Below are 16,360 nucleotides of genomic sequence, written 5' to 3'. Positions count from 1 at the left end.
AGAGAACCCGGTGAAAAGTGCACGTCGCGATGGTGGCAATCATAGAGGCGTCTCTGATGCTCCTGTGAGACCTCTGGACGGGTGCGGGTGGGCGGGTGGTCGGTGCGTGCGATCGCATCGCGGGCGTATTCATTGGCTGAGCGTGTGGGAGAGGGCAGCAACACATCCAAGGGCAATGCGGATTCTCGGCCGTATAGGAGATAGAATGGTGAATACCGGTGGTGTCGTGGGGTGATGAAATATACGCGAACGTCACATATGGTAAATGAAAATTCCAGTCGTGGTGGTCGCACGCAACATACGCGTACTTCGAAAGCATGTCGGTGATGGTCCGGTTGAGGCGCTCCCTGAGGCCGTTAGTCGGTAAGGGGTAGGATGTGCTGAATTTGTACTTTGTCGAGCAGGAGCGGAGGGTGTCCTCGACGACTGCCGAGGGAAAGCTACGGCAACGGTCAGTGAATAATTGGCGTGGAGCACCGTGCAGTAAAATGATGTCGTAGAGTAAAAAGTCAGCGACGTCACTAGGGCAACTTGTCGGAAGGGCTCTTGTGATTGCGTACCGCGTAGCCTAATCGGTAGCGACGGCGGCCCATTTATTTCCGGAGCCCGAGAGAGGAAACAGCCAAAGAAGGTCTAGACCAACGCGGAAAAATGGTTCGGGCGGGACGTCGATTTGCTGGAGACATCCAGCTGGAAGCGCGGAGGGCTTCTTCCAACGCTGACAGGGCTCACAAGCGGCAACGTAATGGGTTGGTAATGGGTTGGTAATAATGGATTGGTAATAATGGGTTGGTAATGCCGTATGTGCGCGAGACGCCCAAGTGGCCAAAATTGCGGCGGTATATAACCAGGCATTGACACCAGCCGGTCGATGAGGGTTCGTACCGAAGGATCGCGGCGATGCTCGTTGCCGATTTGAAGCAACTGGGACACAGAGAAAACGGAAGCGATGGCGTCCGCATCTGCCGGTTCTTCCACGACAAACAATCTGCATCCTGGTGCAATCGTCCCGTCGTATATACCCCGGAAAAGGTATATTCTTGCAGGCGTAAAGCCCAGCGAGCTAGTCGTCCCGTGGGGTCCTTGAGCGAGGATAGCCAGCAGAGAGCGTGGTCACCAGTGATGACACAGAATGGGCGTCCGTATAACTATGGATGAAACTTCTCAACTGCCCACACAAGAGCGATGCACTCGCGCTCTCTGGTGATTAATTGCGCTCGGCGGGTGATAGAAGTTGGCTGGCACAGGCTATAACGCTATCATGTCCACGCTGGCGGTGTACTAACACTGCTTCTATGCCGTGACCACTGACATCAGTTCAAACTTCCATTGAGGCAGAGAGGTCAAAGTGGGCCAGGATTGGAGGCGTGGTAAGGAGAGTTGTGAGATGATAAAATGATGCGGCATCATCCGAACCCCCAAAAAACGGGACGGATTTCTTCAAGAGGTCGGTAAGGGGACGTGCAATGGTGGCAAAATCCTTTATAAAGCGCCGGAAATAGGACCACAGCCCTACGAAACTACGAACGTCCTTTGTTGATTTCGGAACAGGAAAGTTTGTAACGGCGCGAATTTTGTCCGGATCAGGTCGCACGCCTATGGCATCCACGAGGTGTCCAAGGACGGTGATTGCGCGGCGAGCGAAGTGACATTTTGGAGAGTTCAACTGAAGACTGGCCCGGCGGAACACGTCAAGAGTTATACTGAAAGACGATCGAGATGCGCGTCGAACGTGGGTGAGAAAATGATGACGTCGTCCGGATAACACAAATAGGTGGACCACTTGAAGCCCCTGAAGCAAAGAGTCCATCATTCATTCTAAGGTGGCCGGCGCATTACAGAGACCGAAAGGCATCACCTTAAACTGCCAAAGACCGTCAGGGGTAACAGATGCAGTCTTCTCTCGGCCCATGTCGTCGACTGATATCTGCCAGTAGCCGGACCGTAAGTCGATAGAAGAAAAATAGGTGGCACCGTACAGGCAGTCGAGAGCATCATCAATACGTGGTAAAGGGTAAACGTCCTTTCTTGGCGATACTCTACACAAAAGCGCCACGTTCCAGTCTTCTTTCTGACTAGTACGACGGGAGAAGCCCCGGGACTGCAGGAATGCTCGATAATGTCCTTTTCAATCATCTTTTTTTGCTTCCTGTTGGATAACTGCTCGTTCTGACGCAGAAACACGGTATGGACTTCGGTGAATAGGGCTCGCATAGGCCAGTATTTATGCGATGGGTCACGACGGACGTTTGACCGAAGGGTCGAAACCAAAATCAAAAATGTCGCGATAGCCTTCAAGAACGCAGCGGAGGGCTTCAGCTTGAGCAGGTGTAAGGTCAGAGGAAACCATCTTCTCGATGTCGACGCCACTGCCGTGGGATGGCGTCGCGGGATGGGCTGAGCGGGAACAATCTTAGACTGTGAATGGCTCGACCTGATCATCCTGCAGACCGCTAATTACAGCCAATGAGATCCCTTGTGCCAGGACTGGAGCGCTTAGCGCGAAATTGACAAGGGGAAGGCAGGTGCGGTTGCCAGCAATTGTCAGCATAGTGTGCGGAACAATAACACCATGGGTAAGCCTAACAGCCGGAATTGGTGCGACCATGTAATTGCCGTCAGGTACAGCTGGTGTGGAAAACAAGTCGACCTGTTTCACAGATTTAGGCGGTAGGCGAATCGAATCCATGCAGCTTAAACGGCTTGGAGGCGGATCCACAGGGTCGGCAAGAAGAGGCAAGTCAAGGCGAAGTGAGTCGGCTGAACTGTCAATGACGGCAGAATGACTGGCGAGAAAATCCAGACCGAGAATGAGTTCGTGAGGGCAATGCTTGAGGACGACGGTGTGTCTCTCAGCAACGCTGAGTCGGGCGAAGCACATGCCAACAATAGCGACTGTTCCTCCGTCGGCGACTCGTACACAGCTTGGTTCGGGGCAGGCGTCAGAACTTTTTTGAGCCGATGGTGAAGAGCAGCACTCACAATGGACACATGCGCCCCGGTGTCAATCAACGCGCATTCAGGAACATTGTCAACAAGAACGTCCAAAAGAGTCTGGTTTGAGGGTAAGATCAAGCGAGGATTTCGTGCCAATGTCGTCAATGCAGCTGCACCTCCAGAAGCTGCAGTGTCTAGTTTTCCAGTCGGCGGTGCTGTCGGAGGAGGTCGGAGGAGCGCGGCGTGACGGGGGCGAACGAGATTAACGGCGGGAGGGAGGAGGTGAGCGGGAGTAGCGGGCTCGTGGCAAAGGTGTCGCAGGGTCAGATGATGTTGTCGGGCATAGAAGGCGCGAATGAAAAGGACGAACTAGAGGGACGAGGGTGGTATTCAGAAGAATAGTGGGCCGGAGAAGTCCACCGGCTGCGGCAGTGGTGAGCGAGATGTCCAATGCGTCAGCAGTTAAAACAGATCGGCTCGTCGTCCATGGTGCGCCATTCGGACGGGTTGCGCTGTTCATAAGAGGAGTAAGAGGAGAGAGATGGGAACGTGCGTGGAGAAGGAGGTTCCGAGCACACGGGACGAAAGGTGTGCAGGCCGTCGTTTGACAACTCTTGACGGACGACGGCCTGTATCAAGGAGATCGTCCGTCTCCAAAGAATGATCAGATGACGGCAGTGAAGGGGCCGCTGGTTGTGCTGCTTCGACCTCATGACGAATGATGCGGGTTAAGTTGTCACATCGCGAAGACTGGGGTGCTATGCAGGATGCGCCGAGTTTGGCGAAGCTTGGGATCTTCACGAGCTCTGGCGACGCCCCAAGATGAAAGAACTAATCTTACCGAGACAAAGCTTGTCCGTCGGCACGCTTCCAGTTTCATTGGTTTATCTAGATTCACTCTGGGTAGCTATCATCCCTTGAGCGTTGTCATATGGGCGGTCGACAAATTGGGGCTCACGTGATCATACCATAGGTGCATGATCGCACCTTCTTTCACTTGTTTGTCGTTCCACCGAGTGCATTACAGGCGCAATCAAGCTATAAAATAAATGCATTTAGTACAATATTATTGGCCAGTTTAACATGATTTATAAGCATTTTAAAGTTTACAAGATGTACACTGAATGTGTATTAGACTAATTTGTAATTTAATACGTTTCGCGTTATATCACGCGGGGCGCTCCACCTCCTCTTCTTTTCTCTGGATTGGGTTGGCGCGTCTCGCTACGTGCTTGCGCTCGCATTTCTGAACACAGATTGGTGTGCGCTTGGTTTTCTCACTGGGCTTTCATCAGATCGCTTGTTGCTCGCGCTAAAGTAGAGCTGCTGGACGAAGTGAGCGTCGGCTAGCGTAGAAGCGGTTTGCAGCGTGCTTACCGTTTAAGCACTTAGGAATGCCGGAAAGCACTCATACAAGTAAAGGGTCAGAAACCTACGCTTTATTTTCTTTTACATTGTGATGCACCTTCATACTGGGTAGCACCGAGCGATGGCTTCCAACAAACGCAGCAAAGAGTCTTCATACTGGGTAGCCCCGAGCAATCCGTGGGTTCTAACAAACGCAAGAAAGGGTCTTTGCAGCGCACGTGGCCGTTAATTGTCTGCCACCACCTCCATCCCAGGTGGGACTCCAGCAGCGGTGTAGTTACCCTGTACCAGTGGCGTAGCCAGGGGGGGGGGGGGGGGGTGGGGGGGTTCAAACCCCCCCCCCCGAAATTTTTTCCGCAACCCCCCCCCCCCCGCCCCACTTACCCACCCTTTGTTCACGTCGCTTCGCGCTGACATAATTTCATCCCTGACATAATATCACAATTTCATCCCTGGGTGCTTCCGTTTGGGTTGGTAATTTACAGCGAATCATTTCTGCATATGGAAAAAATCTGTCACGGTGTTTGTCAAGGCTTTGACGCTCTCTGAGGTTTTGGGCGAGAATGTGGCGGCCGCATTCTGAAGCAACAAATGCGGCAGCCGCATTTTAGATGAAGGCGAAAATGCTCGAGGCCCGTTTACTTAAATTTAGGTGCACGTTAAAGACCCCAGGTGGTCGAAATTTCCGCATACATTTCCGCCGCTTCCCTTCAGGTGCCGGTTAGGCCGCGCTCGCGCAGGATCTTAGGCTACGTTCACACTTGGTCTCGGAGCTGTTGGAAGCGGCAAAATCTTGCGAAAATCCACCCGCCTAGGCGGCAAAACAGGCAGAAAAACAAGCGGCGAGCCAAATCGGTCTCGGACCGATTTTTTCGCTGTGGCGAAGCGGAAACGCGGCGGAAAGTCGTTCTGCTCGACCGGAAGCTACACTAGCATGTAAACAATCGGTCGTAAAATTGAACGCGGCACCAAAAGTGTAGGCTGCAATGCTGATCGACGCGATCAAGAACCACCCCTTGCTCTACGACAAGAGTGGTACTAAAACGTACTGTCAGCAATACTCGCGATAGTATTCAATGTCGCGCGACCGGAGGTGCGGCAACGAAGCCTTGGCGTGACCCAACTTCTCACGCTTTTGCAAAGCCAGGCGAACCCACCACCACCGTTTCCAAGGTGTCCGCGTCTTCCGTTTATTCATTGTCGATTTCTAGAAAACAAGTAGGTAGAAGTATAAAAGCCATTTCTTCTTCCACTTCCATGGCAGACAATAGTTGGGCCGATTCCTCGTTGGCGCTCCATAATTCGTGCACGTGCACGGTATGTTGCTGAAGTCGCGGGGTGCTTTTCTCGTCGCGATGATAGATTGGGAGCGTAGGTCTCACGTAGGACGCGCAGGCTTCGGCGAGCCCCAACACAAGGGCCAGCCCGGGTTTTAGCTTTGGTGTTCCCGTTGCCGCTTTGGTGTCCTGGAGGCGCCGACAATAATACGAAATGATGAAATGTTATTACAACTTGTAAATAAAAGCTACTAAAGAAATATAATCACGCCTAGGCACCAACCTGTGACTCAGCGCTACCGCGCCCGTGTGAGGAGAATCACGGAACGCCAACGAGGAATTTACCGAAGGTCGCAAATGACACGCGAAGTTGCACAAATGATCACTTTTGATGACGGGTGGGTCAATGAATGAACATACCGCTCGAAATAATGCGATAATGAGCGCCACCACGCCGACAAACGTACGCAGACTAGATGGATGTGGACGAAAGCGGCAGCGGCGATAGCAAAACAAATGTGAACAACTTGGGCATGCGCGGAAAAGATTTTCCGGCCGCTTTGGCCTTTCCGCCCGCTTGCCGCTTCCCAAGTGTGAACGTAGCCAGTCTGCGCGCGAAACGTCTCTTGTATGCGATTGCGCCCCTACGGAAGGCTGGTTGTTACTGTTGTGTTGTTGAATCCCAAACCAGCAATTGCGCAAGGCTGGTAGTTGCTGTTGTGTTGTGGAATCCCAAACCAGCAATGTACACACGAAGGGGTTGATGCCAGCAGTGAAATTCCACCGACTCGCAACAGAATGAACGAAACAGACAGCCGACAAGCATGGATTAATGCTGTGCGCAGTACAGCGTAAGTAAACTCTTGTTGCAGGCGCTGACAGTTCTCGTCGGAGTTCACGCGTCCTGAGAAATTGATTATGTGCACTATGCACTGAACAAGACCGGAGTTCATTCCTGCATCACTAGTAGAGCACTGCACGGGCCGATTTTTTCAGCCCGGGCCCGGCCCGGGCCCGTTTTTACGTTGGGCGGCCCGCCCGAGCCCGATCAAAACTTTTATGGCGAGACCCGGGCCCGGCCCGAGCCCGGAAATAATCTATGTTACCCGCCCGGCCCGGCCCGCCACCCCTTTACATTAGGCCCGAGCCCGGCCTGAGCCTGACTCGAAACCGGCCCGAACCCGGCCCGAGACCGAAAAATAATGTTTTTCAGAGTTGAGACGCCCGAGAATAACTCGCTGCACGTTACATGCACACCACCAGAAAGCCCGAGCCCGGCCCGGACCCGCGTCAAAAAACCCCGAGCCCGGCCCGGGCCCGGGTCAAAAAGCACACGCCGTCCCCGAGCCCGGCCCGAGCCCGTGAAAAAACTGCTCTACCCGGCCCGGCCCGGCCCACTGGCCGGGCCGGGCCAGGGCTTTCGGGTAAGCCCGAGCCCGTGCAGTGCTCTAATAACCAGTACAGCAATCAGTCGAGATTCTGTGAGGTACAAGGCCGCTTCCTGTTTGCACCGGCGTAAATGAAGCAGAAATGAGTTGCACGCACTACTTAAAATGCGTACACATGCCATATCTATGCTGTGCGGTGAAATATTCTGTACAATTCTGAATCTGTTGACGTAAAGGCAAATGACGGCTGCACACTCGCACACAGCGGAAGACACAGCGGCCCATGCACTTGCCGCAGGAAATGCAACCCTCTCGTATGAGGGAGCAGGGTGACGAAAGCTTCGAAAAAAAAAAGCCTTCCCCGTTTTTGCGCGTACTTAAGTTTTCTAGCGCAAAGACGCAGCGAACAAGCTATTGCTATGGGAGTAGGTATAGCCTGGTCACGCATGCATTTTCACGTGTATAGCTGGCCTTGACTTGTGAAACGCACTTCGCCCCGACGAGGACGACACCATCTACGCTTAACGAAGATAAACAATTAATGATGGCTTCTCCGATCGGGCGGGTCGTCTCAATGATGCGTTTTCGAAGACTGGTCCATTCAGTGGCGCGATGAGAGACCGTTGCTCCAAACGCCCACTGTACCTGTCGTACTTACTGTATTTACTGAGCTTACTTTACTTTTGACTTAATTTCTTCACAAGCACACGCGAGAGGGGGTGGGAGGGGGGGGGTCCCTTGTCTTTGATATAGATGTATAGAGTCTGCTTAAACTACCGATATTTATTATCGATCACGTCACGTAGAGAAAAGCAGACGCTTGCCCCCCCCCCCCCCCCCCCCGGTCGGGCCGGTGAACCCGCCCGCCCCCCGAAAAAAATTTCTGGCTACGCCCCTGCCCTGTACCCACCGTTGTCGAGGTGGCGCTTTACTTTTTTGACAATGACTTTCTATTTCTTGCGTGTGGACGTCTGTGATGTGGTCCACAATGTTCGCGCTGCGGTTGACTGCCTCCCAATGCAGATTGAGGCTCGCCCCGTTAGCATCCACTAAATTTAGGATACAGTTGTATCCGGCCCATTCCTGACTGTAAATAACGGTCCCCGGTTGAACATTGGCTGCAATAATGCGGCCCAGTGTCGCCGCGTCTGCTCGGTTGACCTTGAAAATTCGCAGCCATCCCTATGGTGCCGTAGGCCATGCCGAAGACCTATGGTCCACGATCTTTTAACACCGTCGTAATTTTAGTGGCTCGGCAGAGCGTTGTCGCCCGTCATCAGGTGGCCTCGATTGTATTTTCACTTGCCGCGAAGAAGGCACTCGTCTATTTGCACTAACTTCCCGGGGCCAACGAGTGGAGGTCGCGCCTACAGCTCGTCCCTAACGACCTCACGGGCGTAGTTCCTCCAGTCGGCGATCGTGTGCTTCGATTGAACAAACAGGTCGCCGGTCATCTCCTTTAACAGCCACACGTTTACGCTATTGCTCACGCAGTACGTGAGCCAAATCACTTGCCGCAGGGAGAGGTGGACGTTCGGACGGCCGAGGCGGTCCGTGTTGGCGACGTAACTTCCTTCGCCTCTCTACCCGTGCAGTGTAGCGTTACCTAGCTGTAACTGCGAAAACTGCTTTCGAGGCCTGTTGCACAGGAAGGCAGCCCGGCGCGTCCATTCTGAATCTTCCTGTACAATGCGATCACTGCAATGGAACCAACTAACCACAGTTTGGTTGTTCCGGTTTGAACCCCAGGTTGTTGCAGGTGCCCCAGTACTTCGATGACGCCGTCGGACCTGGCCTGGTGCTGGGGTACGGTGGACGCACAGTGCTTGAAGCCGGAAAGAGCCGAAGCGATCGCACGAACTCTTCCTCCGCAGCCTAGTCACACCAACCTGTGCTCGGAAAGCATAATTTGCCCGCCACGCTGTCTCCGCAGATGAGGGCCTTCGCCTAACTCGTCACACAGCAAACTGACGTTTTGGAGAGGCGAAAATGACGCTGAAACTTTACGTTGGTCATGTAGGTGAACGGGTCCAGACGGTCTTATTGACGGTTGCTACCGTTGGATGTGATGATAAGGATAAGGGGTTGTCGTCCAGTGACTTGAACACGTTTTGGGTGCTATCCTCATATGAATCCACTCGCCCGGCCGCTTCGTACCCACGACGCTTCTCGAGGCATGCGGCTCGTTCTTCCTCTGTCTCCTCGGCTCGCTGCCTCCTCCTGGTTTCGTTCCGATGACGAAGCCTGGCGTCTTTCAGTCTCTCCGACTCACTTTCAATATCTGCTGACGAATCCCACCAAGCCGCCCCTTCTATATATACGATGCAACCCCGGCTCCTCCTCTGTTGCAACGTGGTTTCACCAGCTCCTCCTCTTTAAAGCGCCTATATATATAAAAAGTAGCGTCATTCTTATATATTGCCGCGACCGCGTGCTCACCCCGGCGTTTTCTCCTCGCCGCCTCCTGTCGCCCCAGCCTCCTCCGCTGCCCCATTGGCCAATCCGTGTCACGTGGAAGCACATGTTGCGCTTTTGTATATTTTTCTCTTCCCAGCGCGCTCCGACCGCCATTCTCGGGCCTGTGCGACGAAAGTGCTGCACGCACAAACGGATTCAACGTGATAGGTACGAGAACTTCGTTGTGATGGCATGCTGCTGCGCCTTTAATTGCCGCAAGCGACAAGGCGAGGGTAAAATGCTTTTTTGTTGTTGTTGTTGTTTACCATCCGCCAAGCGCAAACGCTTGCTGCATACTTGGTATTTGCGCCGTCTCGCATCGTCGCGTTGCTACTTCCAAAACGACATTATTAATGCCAGTTATTGACTGACAAAGCAAAATCGCACCTCAAAAACTTCTCCGCAGGGTGCGACCGATGTTTTCCGCGGATTTCCTCTGGTAGCGCGTTAGCTGTCGTCTGCCACGGCAGGCTCGACGTAGGCGGCGTCACTGTCGAGATCGCGCCTCGATCGCGCTGGCCGCGGCGAACGCGACAGTAGAACGGAGGAGGAGGCAAGTGGTTGGTGCTACTTTTTATAGACGTTTTCACGAGGGCGCTTCCGACGGTCTGGTGTGGACTGGAGAGTATGTGTCAGTGTTGCCTGTTCGGTCTGGACTGTGAGCTTGCCTTGCGCTTGCATTGCGGAGTGGTAGCTTTCCTTCGATGTTTCCATTTTTTTTTTGTCACGAATGACTTACGCTTGTAAATAATGGCATATACACTCATCAAAAGGCTACAGGCCAGCACTGTGCAGTTTATGGGTGCACAAACAACCAGCGGAAAATAACGATTTTGGAGACTAAGTGTGTCCACAGCACAGCACTCCGCGAGACCACTGCCGCGATGTGGCATGTTCACGCTTCGCCGGGTTCTTGCATCACCTGAGGAGTTGGCATTTTAGTCTAATGGGAACCAATGCACACATCAGTAAAATAACGAATTTTAGTAAACTCTTTTCGGTACATTTCCCAATAGGGTGTGAGAATTGTCAGCTCTTCGATGCAATATTTTCTCGTATGTAATGGCAGAGGCTACATTTGTTATTCTTTCAAACACGACTTCATTCTAGTGCCTAATACGGGGTCACACGGCGCACTTTAGATCGTGATCGAGCCCTATATGGGTCGAATTTTTTGGTCGTGATTCGCTTCTTTGTTCAATCTGCGAAAGGGAGCCAATCGCGGTCGAACATTCCGATCCAGATCGGTCTCGATCGCTATCAAAAGTAGCCGTGTGACACCGGTATAAGACAAATAGGAGCACTCTGCGAGAGAATTAGTCGGTAAATACACTTCGCAATGATCTGGAAAAATCGTGTCCTATGGAAAATGTATGCAGACCCTGTGTCCACCAAAACATTGTCTCTGCGTTAACACGCACCTTGCGCGGCCGGCCCTTCCCATAAAGGTAATTAACTTCAACAGTGTGGTGCTGCATCGAGCTCACTCATCTTTGAGCGTTGTCTATGTGCTTGGGCAGCAAGAGAATTGGGCAGCAAAAACGAACGTGCCAACCTCATCAGCGCGGCCTAGCGCCAGTGCTAGATTTCGGGAACCGTAATGCGCTAACTGTGCGTGGCGTAGAAACACGCTAAATGAGCCCGCACAAGTAAGAACGTAAAAAAACGGTATTCGCATGAGTACGCGGACAATAGCATCATGCTTGCAAGAATAACAGTAACGAAAAAAATAAATTATTCGCACAGTCGATCAAGTGAAATACTTATGCGCGTGCAGTGACCGCTTTGCTGACTACTACGCACTTTTCACTCACTGTCAGTAGTGGTTTACAGTCATGTGCATATTTATTCGTTCGACAATTGTTAAGACTCGACATTACCTTCTTATGAACATAGCCCAGTGAGACGGTGTAAGGGAAACAAGAGAAAGAGCAGAGGTGGGCCTAACGCTGCAATATTATTGGCTTCTTTCGCTTCAGAGATAGCGCACACGAACAATTCTTGCCGTACGCGATATCTTCAATACAAACTTCACGCACGATCTACGTCAAGGTTCACCGTGAGCGAAGCTTGTTCCAAATTCAGACATTCGAAAGAAAAGCCATTCCAGGTAAACAAACGTAAAAAATAGGTAAACAAATATATCTTTATAACAAGTCCTGTTATAATCCATATTGGGATTGACAGTATGTATAAATAAATAAATACTGAATGCTAAAAATAAAAATCTAGCACCTGGGCTGTATCAGTTGCACTGGCATCTGTGATCACTGTCGCGCGTCGGTTCGTTGCAGGTAGCGCGCTGCTCGATCGCCACGCTTATGTTTTGACATTTGGTTATAAGCACCCTGCACCGCACCAGATCCAATAAATTTTGCATGATTGAGCTGTTCAGTTGCGTCCGAAGCGTAGGGAGTAACCACCGCATATCTACCAACCACTGACACACGTCATCGGACCGCCGGCGCCTGGTTCTAAGCATTGCCCGACAGCTACGCACGCGCCTGCTTTTGCTAAATGAGGCAACCCTCAACCGCGAAACGTAATGGTGATCAGATTCAATCGACGATACGGTCACATGTGCCTAGCAATAACAATGAAATATACCGCTGATTAGCACGCCAGGTCTCGACGAAGCAGACGCGGCTGCCGCCGCTACCGACGACGAAACACCACATCCACTGGCTGGGCTTGCTGTTGCCATGGCGCACTACACTGAGCGCTCACGCAAGCACGTGAAACGAGTAACAAGTCAAGTGGCACAAGACGAGCAAAGCGGAAGAAAACAATCGAAATAATGCGCGGCGAAGATCACACAACCGAAGTGCGGCCGGCCTGCTCTCGCAAGGCTCACAGTCCAAAATGGCGGCATAACATGTTCTGACGCAAGACGTCGCCCGTGTCGGCCAATGGCGCTGCTCAAACGTCGGTTTGTGAAAAGGTCTATATGTAGGGGTTTTGCTCCTCTTACGTCATGCCAGATGCAAGCAGCGAACGCTTGCAACACAACTGCGGCGGCGGCGGCGGCGCGTTGCCGCGCCGTCGTAACTCGAGCAGACGACGCCAGATGACGCGGCGAGCGGTGCTGCCAGCTGCGGCGGTTGCTAGGCAGCGGCTCAGCTCACGGTGCGGCCACCGGCCACAGCGAAACGGTGAGAATGGGGCCAATGTAGCTCTCGCTACAAAAATTCAGGACCCTTCCCGTGTCGATAAAATGGGGGTAAGCGAAGCTTATGGCAAGACGACACTGTCGCAGGCGTTCCGCTTCGTTTGCCCTAAACTCAGGATCGGCGGCTCTTCGTTGGCGTCTGGCCTCAACATCGCGCTCTTGCAACTCGGAGTCCGTGACTCTTCGCTGACGTTTCGCCTGGGCTTCGGAAGCCCTCACGATAGAATCGGACGACAAGCTTCGCTTACGCCCGGCCGTTTTCTCGACAGGAGAAGGGCTGGTGATTTTGTCTCTACGGGTGTCACGTGTGACAAGGGTAGTTCAAGGGCATGTTACAGGTCCCCGAGCCCACAGGGGTACGTGCCATTGAGCTTGGACCCTTTCTGCATGATTACCAGGATCGGACCACTCTTCAGGGTGACACCATCATCACCGTGACCACCACCACCGCCGAAACTTGTGAGCCTATAAAGCTTCGCTTTAAAAAGTTGCTGAGCGTGCTTGCTGCCCACGTTGTCATCGAAAATCGACAACCGGGGCAACTTCTTCACAGCCATCGCGTTCGTTTCGGCGAAAGCCCCTAGCTCGGCTCCGGTCTTTTCGATACAGGGCGTTTCGGCATAGCTCTGAGTAGGGCACCAAAGCACCGTAATGTATACCTTTACCACAAAATATATATAAATTATGTCGCTCAGCAGCGAACAGGATCGGGACGAGGCCATCTCTAGTGCCGAACTCAAGCTCCAGTCCACGGCTGTCCAGAGAGCCCGTGAAAGAGCGGAGAGACTTGGCCTCCCGATTCCGACATGGGAGCAGCCGGCGGCGAGCCGGGGGCCACAACAGGTATCCGCCGGCCAGTCCCTCAGGACCTCAATAAGGGTTCATTGTCTGTCGTTCTGTGTCAGCAACAAATAAAGCTTGAGATTACAATGTCTAAAAGTAACAAGAAGCAGAATAATCACTTACAGACACGACAGAATCGCCTGAAAGACGTGTACATTCCATAATAACCGGTCCGTAATACTAGAAATCACGCCAAGAAATTAGTTTCTCGAACCCATAAAGTTTATGTATATTTTATCACTAATCAGTGAACGTAATATATGGCCTTCAAAAAATTAAGCGTCCTAAACCAGTCGCCATCATAATCATCGTCGTCATTAGGGCCCCAAGAATGCAGTTAGCCCCGGGCCCCGAAATTTCCTAATCCGGAGCTGTTGACACCACGACCTTCCAAGTGCATTTTTCTGATAGACTAACACTAGAACTAACAGGTGTTAGTTCTCGTGTTCCCGTGTGAGTTCACAGATGTCAGCCAGAAATCACTAACGTGACATAATAGCGTGTAATCACGTTCTTTTATACATGCCTCTTCGCTTTGCTGTGGTTTGTTCTTCTTTTCGCTTTTTTTTTAATTTCTTGTCTATGCGTATATAATATTCTGAATAGATACCAATAAAATTTCATTTGTGAGACGGCGCTTGCGTCGTCTCACAAATGAAATTTTATTCGTATCTATTCAGAATATTATATACTTCTTTGTCCCTTCTTCGTCTTAGCAGTGCATGAGTTTTGTTGGTTACCATGAATCCAAAACTTTGCAATCTTAAAAAGTGTATTTCACAACTTCGAACAGTAAATTGTCAAATCGAATACAAATCGAATAGTAAATTCTGTTCGATTCGTATTCGAAATTTAGATTATTCAGACAACGCTGTACAAGAGTAAAGAGACACTGATTTGACAATGCAACAGACAGTCAACTTTTATTCCGCGATACTTCCTGGCAAAATAATCGCTGCACAATGTTCGGAAACGAATGCAATGATGACCCGGTCATAAATTTTTACGTTGAAAGCCGTTCGCTCGCTATAAAACTTCCTCGCGAAAGACAGCTGCAAACTCCGGCAACCTGCCTTAATATTTAGAGAGCCCTTAAGCCAGAGCCCTTAAAACATTTTGGCCATGATGATGATGATTTAATGGCATCCCCTTCGTAACGGGACGGCGACAAATAGTTACTTAGCCTGTTTTCGCTAATTAAGTAATATATAGATGTTTATCAGTCTAGTGTTTTGTCTGCCATTTCTGTCTTCCTTAAAACCTCTATATCTACATTGTATAGTTACGTATAACTGCAACGGATCCGGTCTTGTCAACCTATCTCTTTTTTTTTCACCTGTACCCTGAACGTCTCTTGCTTATGTCGACAGCTGACCGGTTAAGGCTACCATGCGATTTAAATCATAGCGCTAATTGAAGGTGGACTTTTGCCAAGGGTCTCGCTAGGTGAACACATTCGCATTCTATTGGGACGTGCCGAGTTGTCTCCGGATTTTAGATGCAGAACACATGCGTCACCTTGTTGCGAATATGAGCTCCCTACCTTTTTGTCCTTAGGCAACCAGCTCGGGCTTCAAATAGCAAGGCAAGTGACCTTTGTGTTACCGTATAAATTTTTCTTTCTAATACAGCGGTTGTAAAGCACCGTCTAGAGGGAGTTTTACCTCAAGAAATTTTCAAATCGGTGCGTTAGTTGAAGAAACGTGGGAGTAATTAAAATGCCACGTAGCGACGATGCCATGAGGCGAGCGTCGCTTCCGAGAGAGACGCATGCAGAGAGAATAATTTATTGAAATGATGGCTGCCATACTGAGCTCCCTTGCCCATTTGGCCGACCGACACCCACTGCCACAACTACCATCCGCAAGCAACGTTGTTTCCCTGTCCTTCCCCCGCGTCATGTTACTTCCACGAGCCGCGCCTCCACTCTTTTTCTGCCTTCCTTTTTCAAGCGAAGCTTGTATTGCCTCACAAGTGTCGGCGGCGGTGTTGTTGGTGGTGACGTGTCACGCTAAAACCCTATCGAAAACCTGTCGAAAAGGAAAGGAAGGCGGACTGCGATTAAGTATGCCTGAATCAGTCGTTTGGTTTAGTAATGACTCGAGGTGAACACGTTAGGTAACATTTCTTTCAGTGGCGATAACGTGTGCACACGTGTTATTTCTTGCATTAGAAGGCCATCAACACAACATGAACCGGCACATCTACTTCTAGCAAATATTTAAGTTTTTTTCAAGCGAAACTTGTATTGTCTCGCAAGTGTCGGCGGTGGTGGTGGTGGTGGTGGTGTCACGCTAAAACCCTATCGAAAGCCTGTCGAAAACTCGCGCGTCGTTCACTTGGTATATACCAAAATTGGCATGGAAGGGTACGAAGTACGACTAACATGAGTTATAGGTCATGGCATCACTAACATCACATGCTCGTCAGTTACATCACGAATAACGATAATAAAATCACTTGTGGCGCATACCCGCATTGGATATGCGGGTATGAGCCAGGGACAAGAAAGAACTAAAGGAAAGAAAATTGGCCGCATATCTGCTTGCTTCGCTGCAAATGCGTCGAAAGACGATAGTCTTGTGCCGACCCTGATACGTAACACCTTACCCTATCTTCTCTCGCCTCTCACCCCTCACGCTCTTCCTATCCCCTCTCACTCCTCCCATGATGGATGCAATGGGGGTTTTGCGGAATTCAATTCAAGTTTGCCGCGTTCGTCCTGCTCTCGCGCCATCTATTCGGACCTTTTATTCTTGGCTTAAAGCCGGCTACAGAGCCGCGACTTCAGTAGGCTTGTTTTTAACGCGTAGCGTCTCTTCCACACCATTTCTAACGCGTTGATTTTTAATTTACTAACGTAAAAACAATTCCATTGTGTATTCTTCATTAAATGAACGCTGCGGATCACGGTTATGTAC

Source organism: Dermacentor silvarum, chromosome 4, assembly GCF_013339745.2.
Source record: "Dermacentor silvarum isolate Dsil-2018 chromosome 4, BIME_Dsil_1.4, whole genome shotgun sequence".
Lineage (NCBI taxonomy): Eukaryota > Metazoa > Arthropoda > Arachnida > Ixodida > Ixodidae > Dermacentor > Dermacentor silvarum.
The sequence above is the reverse complement of the archived record's forward strand: the minus strand, read 5'-3'. Positions refer to the sequence as shown.